The 15,815-nt window shown below is 37.5% G+C and overlaps 1 protein-coding gene across 50 annotated transcripts in view; it reads right to left on the bottom strand.

Annotated features, from left to right (window-relative positions):
- Nucleotides 1-7,796, bottom strand: part of MPDZ (multiple PDZ domain crumbs cell polarity complex component) — a 229,323-nt gene extending 221,527 nt beyond the window's left edge. For 11 of the 50 annotated variants that reach the window (XM_056805408.1, XM_056805410.1, XM_056805391.1 and 8 more), the window contains exon 1: nucleotides 7,261-7,425. The gene's annotated coding sequence lies outside the window, so the exon portion shown is untranslated. Of the gene's footprint in view, nucleotides 1-6,342; nucleotides 6,658-7,260; nucleotides 7,435-7,476 lie in introns of those variants that run through there. The other 39 variants (XM_056805369.1, XM_056805371.1, XM_056805375.1 and 36 more) reach the window with 12 other exon arrangements.
- Between the last annotated feature and the right edge of the window lie 8,019 nt (nucleotides 7,797-15,815).

Genomic DNA, 15,815 nt, shown 5'->3' with positions numbered 1-15,815 from the left:
AACTCAATAGTTTGAGACAGATATCTAAGACACTAGAGTAAGGTGATTCTGAACTGAGATGCTCAATTCTTTTAATTATTTTCTCTAGCAAGGAGAATGATCACAGCCCTTTGAACTGGCAGGAAAAAATAGAAATTCATGTCCAAGATATGTCAGAAGATAGTAAGGGAGAACACACAGCTGCCCTTGTTGAATTTTTGTCATCTGGCCCATATAAATTGGTCATTTTCATACTCAGAAAACTAGGAGACCAAAGAATTCATAAGGAAAAAGACTTGTACAAAAATATTCATAGCTGCGCTCTTTGTGGTGGCAAAAAAATTGGAAAATGAGGGGATGCCTTCAATTGGGGAATGGCTGAACAAATTGTGGTAAATGTTGGTGATGGAATACTATTGTGCTAAAAGGAATAATAAAGTGGAGGAATTCCATGGGAACTGGAATGACCGCCAGGAATTGATGGAAAGGAGTAGAATCAGGAGAACCTTATACACAGAGATGGATATACTGTGGTACAATCGAATGTAATGGACTTCTCTACTAGCAACATGCAATGATCCAGGACAATTCTGAGGGATTTATGGGAGCTATCCAAATCCAGAGAAAGAACTGTAGGAATAGAAACACAGAAGAAAAACAGCTGCTCAGTCACATGAGTTGATGGGGATATGATTGGGGATGTAGACTCTAAATGATCACCCTAGTGCAAATATCAATAATATGGAAATAGGTCTTGATCTATGACATATGTAAAACCCAGTGGAATTGTGCATTGGCTATGGGACAGAGTGGGGGGAGGAGGGGAGGGAAAGAACAGGAATCTTGTAAACATGGAAAAAATTCCAAATTAATTAAATAAAATTTTCCAAATAAAAAAAAAGAAAACCTGGAGATGTGACTGCTAAGTAACTACAATTTAAATGAAAGATACAACAAAACTGGAAAAAGACAACTATACTAATTTTCAAAGAAAAAGGTGGGAAGAATGAAAGTACAGTGTGTACATGATAGATGAGTGAACTTTACTTTGATTCCTGGAAAAATTCTAGACTAGGCCATTGAAGATATTGTTGGTAGCTATCTAGAAAAGAAAGTAGTGAGTACAAAGAACCAGCATGGTTTCAATGAGGAATAATGGACTTCAAATGCAGAATGAGACATCCATTAGCAGATATGACTAATGGTGGATCTTTAGTTTGACCATGCTTACTAACTATGAGCAGAGGTTGTGTTGCTTGGTTTATTTTGCTTTTTAATGGAGAATATGGGATGAACAAGGAGGAAGAGGAAGTGGAGGAGGTAAAGAGAGAGGGGTAAGGGGAGGCAAGGGGTGAAAATAGGGGAGGAGGAAGGTCACATAAGCTTTTTTTCTTACAGAAAATAAAAGTTCAGGGGAAAGAGACAATCAGAGTAGGTCTGAAACATTTTGAATTTGTGATTATTTTGTAAAAACACTAAGATATACAGAATAAGTTTACAATTTTGTATATAATATTTTTCTATTTTTAATATAGACATGTTCATGCTTATCAAGTTCTAAATAATTTTAAAATATTTTTTAAAAAATTAAAACCAACCACAAAAAAAAAAAAACAGGTATTGTCAAACTAACTTTACTTCTTTTTTTGATAGTATTACTCAACTAACAGATGAGGGTGATGCTATGAATACAGTACATCTAGATTTTAGCAAAGCTTTTGATGAAGTCTCATACTGTGCCTGCAAAGGAGATGGAAATTTGTGGAAGAACTAATAAAGACATGCTACTTAACACATATCAGTGACTTAGATAAAGATGCAGAAAACATTCTCACCAAATTTGTGGACATGTGCTGGGTCTCAGAGGCAAGATCTAAAGAGATCTTGATAGGTAAGTTTTACACTAAGTACAAAATATCAGCTTTACAAGATGTTAGAATAATGGTTAGATAATAGTTACTCTTACTCTGAAAAAGTTCTGGGATTTTGGATGAACTATAAGCTCAATGTGAATTAGTGATGTGATGAGTAGTAGAATGACATAATGTCTTGGACTGCACTAAAAAAGGCATTGCTTTCAGAAACAGACAGTCCCATAATATTTTTCTCCATCAGACCTCATTTTTAGGTATGTTTAATTCTAGGAACTATAATTTAAGGACATTGATAAATTGGAGTATACAGAGAAAGACAACCAAGATAGTCAAGGGCTTGAGTCCCTCTCATATCATGCCATATAAGAATTTGTTGAAGGAAATTAAAATCTTGGGTAAAAGAAAAAAAGTTTAGGTGGGAGCTGGTGGAAGATTCCAGTTCTCTAAGTAACTGAAGAGCTGTCATGTGGGAGAAAGAGGGATTAGATCTCTTTGATTCCTGGAAGGTTAGGACCAAAGACAATAAGTGAAAGATTCAAAGAGGCAAATTTAGTCTTAGTGTCAGGAAATAATTAGAGGTGTTCAAAAGGGCAATAGGCTGCCTTAAGTCGTAAGTGGGTTCCTGCTCTTTGGAAGGATTTAAACAGAAGCTAGATGACCATTTGATTTGTATGTTATAGTAAGAATTCTTTTAATGTATAGTTTGGACTAGATGGCTGCTGAGGTCCTTTCTAACTCGAAATTTGGTGAATCTGAAAAGATCTAGAAGAATGGGCTTCAACCAGAAGGAGGAAAAAAAAGCCAGAAAAGGGGGGGGAGCAAGGAAATGGGCACAGAAGTTGAAGATATAACTTTGCAATACTCCCTTGCTCTCTGTTATAGTCTGTGAGATATTTTAACTCCCTATACTAGTATGTAATAAACCCCTTTAAAAAAAAAAAAACTTGAGTAGTTTCCTACTTGAAGGATGAGGAGTATGGGAAATAAGTCTATAATCAAATAAGGGAAACAAAAATGCCAGTACAAAAAGGGAGGTTGGGAACAGATAGGGTGAATCAATATAAGTGACATCATAGGATGTCAAGGTGTTGAAGGTGTGGAAGAGATCCTCAAACAAAAACAATGGCTATATTCACTTTAAAACTACTGTACTCTTATAAAGTACAATTAGAAATCTAAGTAACCAAAAACCACTAAACCATACAGAGTGAATTATATGGAAGACTCATTTAAGATGGCAATCAATATGCAGAAATTGATAAAAATCCAACCATCTATGCACAAATAGGTAAACTAGAACATCAGGCACAGTAGGAGAGTGGAAAAAAAGGCTAAATTTGGAGTCAGATGATCTAGGTTCAAATATCAATTCTGCTACTTACTTTTTTCATTATTTTAGACTAGTCATTTTAACACAGTTCTGAGATGGACTAGTCACCCTCTAATGACTTTTTCTAGATTTAAATAATATGACTATCACATCAGCATAGTTTTGTTGGGTCAGGAATACAGAATGTTAAAATACAAATAGTAATTATTCTAGAACAAACTAATGGAAAATACAACTGCATCCCTTGGGTGACTTTACACATAGAAGGCACTGAACAAATATTTCTCAAACTGAAATGAATTCATGATGCCACCATCAACTTTTGCAAAACAACAGGGGAGAGAAGAGAACTCAGAAGGTGACCCACATCTACCACAGAGAGGTTTATTAAAACAGATCATAGGGCTTTGGGCATAGGAACATGGATTGGGTTGGAAGGGATCTTGGAGATCTTCTAGTCAAGTCCTCCAAATTTAGCATTCTTACCAAACCATGGTGACTTCCTAGGATCTTTAGAGGGATGGGGAAATTCTTGAAACAAAAACTAAACTCCTTAAACACTTTTCCATATGAAGTCAACAATTCCTAACCCCCTAACTTCTACCACCTCTTTTCCACTCCCTCCAGATCTCTAGGGCCAACTAATTTTGGAAACAGATCTCCTGTGGCAGCTGAAGGCTGAAACTAATCACCAGGCCTAACTGTGTCCAAAATTGCACGCCAAGGAACTCCTCTGGGTCTCTTGAACATCTCCAGGCTGGAAAGATGTCATACACAACTGCTCTGGAGCAAACCTGCTATACCCTTCTGTGATTATGAAGCACCAAGTTGGTTTTAGGTACAGATAATTTGAACTTCACATATAATGAAATATAGAAGAGAAAGTTGGTTTTCAACTCTTAGTGAATGAGCAACCATTCTCCCTTCTAAACTATCCAATGATGTGGACCTGCAAATTATAAATGGCTAAAAGCACAGGGGAAGACAGTAAGTTATAATTATTATCAATAATAATAACTAACTATATAATGTTAAAGGTTTATAGAGTACTTGACCTACATTCTCTTATTTGATCCTCACAACCCTTTAAGGCAGATAAATATTTCAGATACTATTATCCCCACTTTACAGAAGAATCTGAGGCATAGAGAAGACTTGACCTTAGTTATACAAGTAACAAGTAACTAGAATCAGAACTCGAACTCAAGCCTTTCCAAATCCAATTCTAGCAAACTAACATAAGAAAAGGAAAAAAATGAGAAAAGAGAACAGAATTGTCTAAAAGAAAAAGGCAGATGTGTGGTTGCTATACTATACCTCCATCAATAAAATTATAATGTTAATAAGATCATACATAAAGCTCTTCTTCATTAATTTTCTTTCCTAACACCAAGGACAGGAATGGAGTTATCAGAAACACATGCTACCTACTTCATAGTTTTACTTAATGCTGGCTCCAACCAGCCTATGACCACCTTAACTAAATTAAACAATGACCCCATTATATGGTATTTGTGAAACATCTGGTTTACAGAACTTTAAATGGCCTTAATTGGTCCTCTCTACTTGGGCAGGATCCTTCTGGCTATACTGAATAAATTGGCCTATTTGTAAATAGGTTCAATACATGGGCCAAGCAATACCCAGAAATACGGGCATACTGCTGTTAGCACTCTAAATGTTTTATACTATAATATTCTTAGTTCAATTTGAGAAATTCAAATGTTGATACATTTACAATAACTGCTCAGATATACAGTTCTTTAACATTTATAGAGATTGCATTTATTCCAAGGTGAAATCCCTATCATTGGCCAAATGTATTAACAGCAGCAACTATCTAAAAAGTCCTCTAAAAAGGGCAGCTAGGTGGCACAATGAATAGAGTGCAGGGTCTGGAGTCAGGAAGACTCATCTTCCTGAGTTCAAATCCAGCCTCAGACCTATACTAGTTGTGTGACTGACTCTAGGTTTGTCATTTAACTCTACCTCAGTTTCCTTATCTGTAAAATGAACTGGAGAAGGAAATGGCCAACCACTCCAGCATCTTTACCAGGAAAACCCTAAATGTTGTCATAAAGAGCCACACATGTCTAAGAAAGATTGAACAAAACGTTTTCCATCAATTGTAGCCAAAATTATTGTTATCACCATTATCAATATGATGAGGCTCATTTATGGTGCACTTTAAGATTTACAAAACATTTTCTTCACAATGGGATAGGGGAACTCAGCACCTCTACAAGTGAAGTTGAGCACCTCAGTGATTGGCCCCTAGTCACAACACAAGAAAACAGCATTAGAATTTAGATTCCAATCTTGCTCTCTTTAGTGCAAAGTGAATTTTCTTTCCATTATACTACTCATGGTTAGCCTGCCACAAAATCAAGTAAGCCCGTGCTTATCCAGTCAAACAACTATAGAAACCAAATGGTTAAGGGGAGACAAAGGGAGCAGTTAATAACAGGGTTGCCCACCAAGCACGATTTTGGCAGGGCTGACTGCTTTTCAGGTTTCTTATGTCTCAGAAGAGAGAGGGTTGGTGAATGTCTATCTCCCTTATCTTAGAACTAGTTAACAATCACCATGCCAGAATCGCATTCCACTTTCCAGTTGCTTCTAGTGGGCACAGCAGAGAGAAGTCCTGGAGATGGGTAGAAAGATAAGATGTTACACCATACTGTGTCTGCATACATCTGTATCCTGTAAATTCTGTGATCATCCAACTGCGCATGTAACATGTTCCCATCCCCCATCCCACCCCACCCCACCCCCAGCTCCTCCTCCTCCTTCTCCAGCAGTCCAAACTTGAAATTTCATGTGGGTTGCTGTAAAGGATAGCCCAGCCTTTGTGCCGCAGTAAAGATAATAAGCTAAACTGTCTCTACTCCATCCTCATCCCCCCCTGTCCCCCACCGGCCAAACACACACACACACTCTCAGAGAAATGGAAAAGACATTTACAAAATATCGCTAAGATGTGCTTTCTAATGCAGAAACCAAAAACAAAGGGGAGTTAAATCTAGGAGGAGGTGGTGGAAGGAAGGGGCCTGAGCCAGGAAAAGGAAAAGGAGGCAATAGCTAAATGCTCACAACTGAAACTAGCCGCTGATGCAAAGGTAGAAACGCCACTGGTGTCTGCACTACTCTGGCTCCTACCAATTATGCAGCTCTGATCCGGGTCCCCAGCCACAGCTGCCACAGTCACTGCCACTCGCCGCCGCCGACTCCTTCGCCGCCGCTGCTGCTGCTGCTGCTGCTACTACACTGACTCCCAAGAGGCAAGCAGACGTCTACAGAGAAGCATCCCTATCTTTTGGCCTTCTTGGATCCCGGTAACAGACGCTCTCTCTCGGTCCAGCCACCAGTAACATCTCAGAGGTAGCCTTTCCTGCAGCCCCCGAGCAGAAATTACGGCGGATATGACAACCTCAAAGAGAAAGCAACAGGCGCCCAACCATCCCCTACCCTCTCAAAACACCCTGATGCACACAAAAACATACACACGCTCACACACCTCTCCATTTCCTCTCTTGCATGTCCAGGCCTGGTGAACTTGCCTCCCCCAACTTAAAAAAAAAAAAGTTCCTAACAACCCTTCAAGCATGTAGGAAAAACAAAACAAAGAAACAAACAACAAAAACTTTTGCACCAGGTTTAGAGAAAGAAGAGGGCAGGATAAGGGATGGCCGATTCGGCCAAAGGAAACTTCCAAACCCTGTCATTGTAAACAGAAGAGAAAGAAGACTATTGGGAGTTAGTTTGGTTTGGGGGAGGGGGGGTGTTTTGTTTGGGGTTGGTTTGTTGGATTTTTTTACAAAGAAAGCCACAGGCGCTTTTTTAGGGCTAGGGCCAATGTACCCCATATTCCCGCACCCCACCCCACCCGCACACGCGCGCAAACAAAACACACACGCGGAATCACGAGATTCCCAATGGAACATTCCCGGGGAATTGAGAGCGTACAGAGCTGGGGAGGAGGGCGGGGGAGCATTCCTCACCCCCTCCCCCCCACCCCACTCACCCCACCGCGCCTCCACCGCCCCTTAGGACTGTTTCCAAGCTCCGACTCCTTACCCAGCTCGTTCCTGCAGCCCTCCCCAGCTTGGTGGGATTTGCCTCGGGCGGGGACTTAGAGAGGAGAAGAGGCGGGGAGGCTGGGGATGGGGGGCGGGAAAGAGGGTCGTTTGTGGCTCGGTTTTCTCGCCTGGCCAACCGCTCTTTATCTTCCCTTCAGAAGTAACGGCCCAGAGAGTAGCTAAAGGATAAACACACACTCACACTCACACTTACACTACCATGAAACTTAATCCTGCTCAGCCATCCAGCGGCCAGACGCCAGCCCTCTCCATCGCTCCCCCACCGCTACTTAGAGACGCTCTTGCACTAAGCCTGGCTGCAGCCGCCACATGAGGAGAGGGGCTGCTAGAGGCAACCATGACAACTCCGCTCAGCCCCCACGGCTTTCTCTGTGCTTATGACCCCGCCGGGGAGCGGCCGCCAGCACCAACCCACGCTCGCCTTTCTCCTAGCTGGGCACATTTCCCCGCCTCGGGGCAGAACTGGACTTTGAAATAAAGCGTCCAGACAAGACAGGCTCCTTCCTTAAGTAGACTTTAAGCCTATAAGGCTAGATGATCCTGTTGAGGCTGGATGTGGCCCCTGTCCCTTTAAGGAGAATGGGCTCAGCCTTTTTGTGGTGCACAATTGGGGACTGGGGTTTCCTATTTGAAAAGAAGCTCCCTGGGTGAATGGATCAAAATTAGGCCTGGCCAGCTCTGCAAAGAAAATGGAGACTTTATTGCTGTTTTGGCTACTCTGGGGTAAAAGCCAGTCCATGATGACTCACAGAAAGGGAGATTAAGTGTACCATTTTAAGAGTTATCTTTCTGTAACACTGAATCTGAGAAGCCTAAGAATTCTTTCAGAGAAGGGAACATTGTGTCCTTGAGCTTTGCTGTTTAGCAAACATTTTTGAAGGGCCTACTACGTGCAAAGCGCAGTACACTGAAAATATTCTGCACATGTGCCTTAGTTAATTTTTTATTGGTAAGAAGGAAATGGATTTTTAAATAGTAATAATAATTTCTGCTGGAATATGGCATTTTATTGGAGAACAGATTTCCTCTCTATATCCATTGCCCATAAAAATTAGTTTGCACTTATCAACTGTTCAAGCATAATTGTTCAAGCATAAGGGGGGAAAAGTGTCCTATAAAACAGATTGTGCTGCATTAAGTCAATAAATAAGTAACTAGAATGTGCTAGATAATAGGAATACTAAAAGAGAAAAAAAAATAGCCCCAGCACCTCTAGTAGCTCAGTCTAATGGAAGAGATAACAAGCAAATAAATGCAGACAAGTTCTATTCAGGATAAATAGGAAGTAATTAAAAGAGAGAAAGCATTAGAATTAAGAGATTGGGATAGACTTCCTAGAGAAGATGATATTTTAAATGAGGTTTAAGGAAAGCCAAAGGGGTCGGTAGGCAGAAAAAGAAGGAAGAGTATTATAGGCATAAGGGCCAGCCAAGAAAATATTGAGAGCTGAGAAATGATAAATTAGATGTCTTATTCCTGAAACAGTAAGGGGGTCAGTGTCACTGTATAAAAGAATATGTAGAAGAGAGTATGTAGAAGAGTGGAAAGGTAAGAGGTGAAAAGATTATGAAGGGCTTGAAATGCCAAATGCAACATTTTCTGTTTGTTCTTGGAGATCATAGGGAGTCATCTAAGTTTATTGAGTAAGGGGATGGTGGCAAGGTGATGTGGTCAAACCTATGCTATAAGAAAATCACTTTGTTGACTGAATGGAGGATGGATTGTAGTGGGAAGAGGCAAACAGACTAACCAGCAGACTATTACAAATAGTACAGGCATGCAGTGATAAGGGCCAGTAAAAGAGTAGTATTGTCAGAAGAGAGAATGGAATATTTATTCAAGAAATGTTACAAAGATGAAATTGGCAGGTCTTGGCAACAGATTGAAAATGGATGAAAGCTTTGAGAAAGTGAGGAATCAAGGATGACTCAGGTTGAGCCCAGGGAACTGGAGTTTGGCAGTTCTCTTAAAAGTAATAGGAAAAGTAGGAGGGTCTGAGGGAAAGACAGTTTGATTTTGGATATCTTGATTTTAAGATGTCTACTGAATATCCAGTTTGAGATACTGTATATAAAAGGGAGTTAGATATGCCTTTGGGTCAGGATAGATAGATCTGAGAATCATCAGCATGTGAATCTAATGAGATCACCAAGTAAAGTAGTATAGAAGGAGAAGAGGATCCAGGATACAAGGTATAAGGTGAATGAGGAGCCAACAAAGGAGACTGAGAAGAAACACTTAGATAGGTTGGAAGAGAATCAGGAGAGAATGATATTCTGAAAACTTGGAAGGAGAGAATGTTAAGGAGGAGAACATGATCAACAGTGTCAAAGGCTTCAGAGAGATTGAGGAGAAAGAGGATTAAGAAAAAGTAGTACAATCAAACTTAATGGACTTCTCTACTAGCAGCAATGCAATGATTCAGGACATTTCTGAAGGACTTAGAAAGAACACTATCCACATTCAGAGGAAAATCTGTGGGAGTAGAAACACAGAAGAAAAACAACTGCTTGATCACATGTCAATGGGGATATGATTGGGGTTATGAACCCTAAATGTTCACCCTAGTGCAAATATCAATAATATGGAAACCCAGTGGAATTGTGTATTGGATATGGAAGGGGATTGGGAGAGGGGAGGAAAAGAACATAATTTTTGTAATCCTGGAAAAATGCTCTAAATAAGTCAATTAAATAAAATGTTAAAAAATTAAAAAACAAAAACAAATGGGGAAGAAAAAAATGTTAGGTAGTCCCTAAAAAAAAAGGAAAGAAAAAGTAATTGGATCTGGCAATTATTTTGTAAAGAGACATTTCAGTAAAAGAAGGTTGGAGGTTAGATTATAAAGGGTTAAGAAGGTAATGAGAGGAAAGAAAATGGAGGCACCCATTGTAGAAAACCTTTCTAAAGAATTTAACCACAAAACAAAGAATTTACAATTAAAACCCAACTAATGAAAATATTTGCAATTAGGTTTAGTGAATAGAACATGAGACCTGGAGTTAGGAAGACCTGAGTTCAAAAGTAACTTCTATTCTCAAACTAATACTAGCTTTGTGACCCTGGGCAAGTCACTTAATTCTGTTTACCTCAATTTCCTAATCCATAAAATGAGCTGGAGAAGGAAATGGCAAATCACTTCAGTATCTTTGCCAAGAAAATTCCAAAAGTATATCTATATTCCTGAATGTTAAGAGAAAGGCATACATTTGGCCCCAAGGAACTCTTTTTTACCCTCTATATACCTGTTTGTTGATAATTATTATCTACTTAAACTATCAACTCTATATATTTGATTTTGAAGTTAAATATCTATCCCATCCTTCTCTCCAGAGAAACAAATAACAAGGTATTTCAGCTACCTGATTGTTTCACTGGTACTTCTAATTCAAAATTACCTTTATAATCCTCACTTTCATTTCCCAAACTATCCCTCCTTTCCTTATCTCCAAAGCCTTCTCCTAAAAGTGTAAAATGGCTCTGGTGTATGCAAAGAGTTTCTTGGATGGCATCTCTTCACTCAGAGAAGCTGAGGAGCATCCTTCCAGGAGAGTTGTGATGACACACAATGGAAATTGCTTAGAAAGATTGTAGAGTGTATATAGATGTATAGACATTTCACAGCTGGTTCCAAAATATTAGCTACATGATTAGGAAAAGTGTTTTTAAATCAGCTGGAAATGGTGTCATTTTTAAAAAGGTCTGAGTGCAGTTTGCCTTAGTCTGTCAGGCCCTTTTTCTCATTAATGAATCTTTTGGACTCTTTTGGGCCAATGAGAATCAAGGTTCTATTAGAAGAGATCCAAGTGCTCCAAATGCCCCTGTGAATATTGACCTGGGTTTCTTGCCTGTCTTTACAGTTATTCTTTCATTTTAACTGAAAGGAGAGTGGTGTCCTACTTTCAATAAGTCTATAACCATTTATTAATTTCCTACTATGTACCATGAGGATGGGGAAGCAAAATTCAATCTCTGCTCTCTAGGAGTTCACAGTCTAATGAGGGAAATAACATGTTGTGAATACATAAGGCATGTATATGCATATATATATATATGAAAATTAGAAATAGTAAACAGAGGAATGCACTATAAGTAAGGAGGATTGGGAAAGGTTTTTCCATTGAAGTTGGGATTTTAGCTGGAACTCAAAGGAAAACCAAGGAAACAAGAAAGTAGTGATGAGGAAAGAAAGAATATTCTAGGCACAAGAGACAGAAAGTGAGAATGCCTGCAATCTGGAAGTGGAATGTCTTGTTTGAGGTACAGGAAGGAGGCCATTGTCGCTGGATTAAAGACTTTGGATCTATGGGGAAGGATGTTAGGTATAAAACTGGAAAGGTGGAAAGAGGGACTAGGTTATAAAGAACTCTGAACACCAAACAAGATTTTTTTATTTAATCCTAAAAGTTATAGGAAGCCACTAGATTTACTCATTAGTAGTCAGCCTTCTTTTCAACTGAGTTTTTTTCAGTATTGATGCCAGAAAGGACAAAGAGTGACCTTTAGAAGTAACCTTCAGAAAATCACCCAGGGGTAGCTGAGATGAAAATTCATCAAGTAGTCACACAACATCTGGACATAAAACTGGAGGGGCTGATATTATGTAGAAATTTAGTTGAGTTAGCCCATTTTTCTTAGAGTCAGAAATAAGATAAGGGAGAATGTATTCCTGAGGTATTGTGGGGAAATGTTTGTTCTTTTCTTATTGTTACTTCTTTGAAGTAAATATCCCTTTATAAAAGCTAAATTGATATTACATAGTTACAGGAAATAAGGTGCTAGTTACTGGTGCCCAATTGTGAGGGAACATAATTGATGCTTAACCCAATGGCAATAGATATCCCAAACACTTCAGAGCTAGACCATAAATAGTTTCAATCATTCTAGAAAGAAGAAATATAACCTGTTTCAATTTGGAAGAGTGAAACCAGAGTAAATTCAAAACACAACAAAGGAAAAAAGAAAGAAATTTCAATTAATCAAATTAACCCCAATCAACAATCATTCATTCACTTCCCACTATTTACAAATAATAGTAATACAAAGATAAAAATGTAAAACTCATTGCCTTCAATGAACTAATACTTTAATAGAAGAGACAGCATGTACATATATAAGTATATACAGACATATAACACAAAATAAGTTTAAGAAATAGCTAGAGTGATCAGGAGAGGCTTTGAGTAGGTATCACTGGACCAGTCTCAAAGGAAACCATCAAGCAAGACTAGCAGTATGGTATAGTCCACTTCCATAGTCTTCTACCTCTACAAAGATAGGGGACCCCTCCAAAGAAGGGGATAGAAGTAATTGTTATATCTCTTTTTAAGTGTTAAACTTGGGCATTACAATTATAAAGCATTCTGTTTTAATTGGGGATTTGCCTCTTTTATATTATTCAGGTTCTGTTTTCTTGATTTTGATCATTTCCCTTTGTATCACTTCATATGTCTTCCCATGCTTCCCTATAATTCTTTTTATTCATTGTTTCTTACATTGTAGCAATGTTTCATTCTATTTATGCACCAATATTTGTTTTGCTATCACTCAATTTATGGACATCTACATTATTCTATGTCTTTGTTGTCACAAAAAATGCTGTTATAAATATTGGTGTAGATTTTTTCTTCCTCGAGATATATGCCTTACAGTAGAGTAGGATCTCTGGATCAAAGGATGTGGATAGTTTAATTACTTTCATATCACAATTCCAAATGCTTTCTAGAATGATTCAGCTTATTCACAGATTCTTTGACAATGTATTAATGTTCCTTTTTTCCCCCTAAGCCCTCTAAAATCAGCTGTTCCCCTTTTTGGTCCATTTTGAAACTTTTCTGAAGGCCATTGGGAGACTCAGTTGTTTTTATTTACATTCCTTACTATAAGTGATTCAGACCAATCTTTTGAGTACTTATTTACTATCCTTTGAATATATATATATATATTGATTTTGGAATTTGTTATTTTATGTTTTGTTGTTATATGTTTTATTTATTTCCCTCTGTATCTTGAATATCAGATTCTTATAGAAAATATTTAATGCAAAAATTTTTTTTTTCCAAATTGCCAGCTTTTCTTCTTGTCCTAGCTGCACTGGCTTTTGTTAGCTCAAAAATGTTAAATTTCATGTAATAAAAATTCTTTATTTTATATTTATAGTCCTTGCAATAGTCTTGGACACTGATTACTCTCATCTCTGAGGTTTAATTAATAACAAAGTCTTGCACACTTTATCTTATGACTGTCTCTTACTCTCTGACTACTAATGTCCCAGAGCAGATCCTCATTACCAGTCACCTAGACAAGTGGCCCAGTCTTCATTCCTCCCCTTCAGAAATTCATACTTCACAGATATTAAAGTTATCATCATTATGAATAAATCTGATTAACCCTTTACTGAAAATCCTTCAATAATTCCTTATTATTTACTTCCTAATTTGGCACTAAAAAATCTTAACATCTTTATTTCTTACTAGTTAGATTACACGAATAAGGATTTTTCTCTTATCCTCTTATAATCCTATATCATGGAGATATCAGTCTTGGTCTATATCAGGAGATAAACTTATTCAAGTATCATGGAGACTTTTCCAAGGTGAAAATTTTCTTTAAAAAAGTCCTAGAAAGAGGACAAGAGGAAAGACAGAAATTGCCATAGGATTAAAAAAGAAAACAACTTCCTAGGTATCCTGCTGAGGTTCCAGACACTGAGTTTTCCTTTCTTCTTGTAGTCTTATATAGAATTGAACTCTGCCCATCATGCTTAAGAAGGAAAAAGTTTAGATGATGTGGGAGCCCATCTGCCCAGCCTGTGAAGTCCCCTTTCCATCTTCAATAAAAGCAGCAACTGTAGTAGTAGAAGATTCCTTTTCTCTCAGCGTTCCAGTGGCAAGCAGAAATGTTGTTTCTTTCTAGCAAGATTGAAAACTGCCTCATGAAATCTGACTCATTTGAACTTTTTGTTTTCCATCTCTCTATATTGTGAAGTGGCTCTAACTAGGACATAGATGTTGAAAGTTATGCTATTTGAAAAAAGAATACTAAAATTTATCTGGAAGAACAAAAAGTCAAGAATATCAAGAGAATTAATGAAAAAAATATATAAAGGAAGGTGAATCAGCTGTACCACACCTCAAACTGTATTATAAAATGGCAACCATAAAACAATCTAGTACTGGCAAAGCAATAGAGTAGTAAGTCAATAGAATAGATTAGGCACTCAATATGAAGTGGTAAATGACCATAGTAAGCAAGTGTTTGACAAATCCTAAGACCCCAGCTTTTGGAATAAGAACTCACTATTTAATAAAAACTGTTGGTAAAACTATATCACAGAAACTAAGTACAGACCATGCCATATACTAAGGTAAAGTAAAAATGAATCCATGATTTAGAAATAAAAGATATAAACAAATTGAGGGGCCTAAAACCATATACCTGTCAGATCACTGGATAAGGGAAGAATTTATGTCCAAACTAAACATAGAGAATATTATAAGATGTAAAATAGATAAGTTTGACTACATTAAATTAAAAAGGAATTGCACAAACAAAATCAATGTAACCAAAATTAGAAGGGAAACAAACTAGAAAAAAAAATTATAGCAAAAATTTATGACAAAGATTTCATTTCTCAAATATATAGAGAACTGAATTAAATTCATAAGAATACAAAGCATTCTCCAGTTGACAAGTGGATATGTCAAAGGATATGAATAAGCAATATTCAGGTGAAAAAAATTAAAATTCTCTTTAGTCATATGAAGAAAGGATCCAAATAACTATTAATTAGAGAAATGCAAATTAAAACAACTCTGAGGTACCATTTCATACCTTTCAGACTGGCTAATGTGACAAAAAATAAAGGACAAGGATAAACAGAGGGGATGTGCAAAAATTGGGGGCACTAATACACTTTTGGTAGAACTGTGAATTGATACAGTCATTATGGAGAGCAATATGGAAATACTCCCAAAAGTCCATAAAACTGTGTAAACTTTGACTCAGCGATACCATTACTAGGTCTGTATCTCAAAAACAGCAAAGATAAGGAGAAAGGACCTACTTGTATAAAAATATTTATAGCAGCTCTTTTTGTTGTAGCAAAGAACTTGAAAAAGGGAAGGATGTCCATCAGTTGGGAAATGACTGAACAACTTGTGGTATGTGATAGTTATGGAATATTATTGTACCCTAAGTAGAGACAAACAAGATGATCACAAGAGAACCTGGAAAGATTTATATAAAGTGATGCAAAATAAATTGAGCAGAACCAAGAGAACATTGTTCACACTAACAGCAATAAAGTAATATGATCTGTTGTGAATGACTTAGCTATTATCAGCCATACAGTGATCCAGGACAATTCCAAGGAACTCATAACAGCTATCCACTGCTATAAAGGAATTGATGAATCTGAATGCAAATTCTTCAGTCCTTCCTTTCTTCACTTTATTTCTTCCATGACTTTTTCTCTAGTGTAGGTGATACTTCAATTCTTTCACAACATGATAAAAACATGGAAATATGTAT

Source organism: Monodelphis domestica, chromosome 7 (genome assembly GCF_027887165.1).
Source record: "Monodelphis domestica isolate mMonDom1 chromosome 7, mMonDom1.pri, whole genome shotgun sequence".
Taxonomy (NCBI): Eukaryota; Metazoa; Chordata; class Mammalia; order Didelphimorphia; family Didelphidae; genus Monodelphis; species Monodelphis domestica.
Note: the sequence above shows the minus strand (reverse complement) of the source record. Positions and strands in the feature narration are given on the sequence as shown.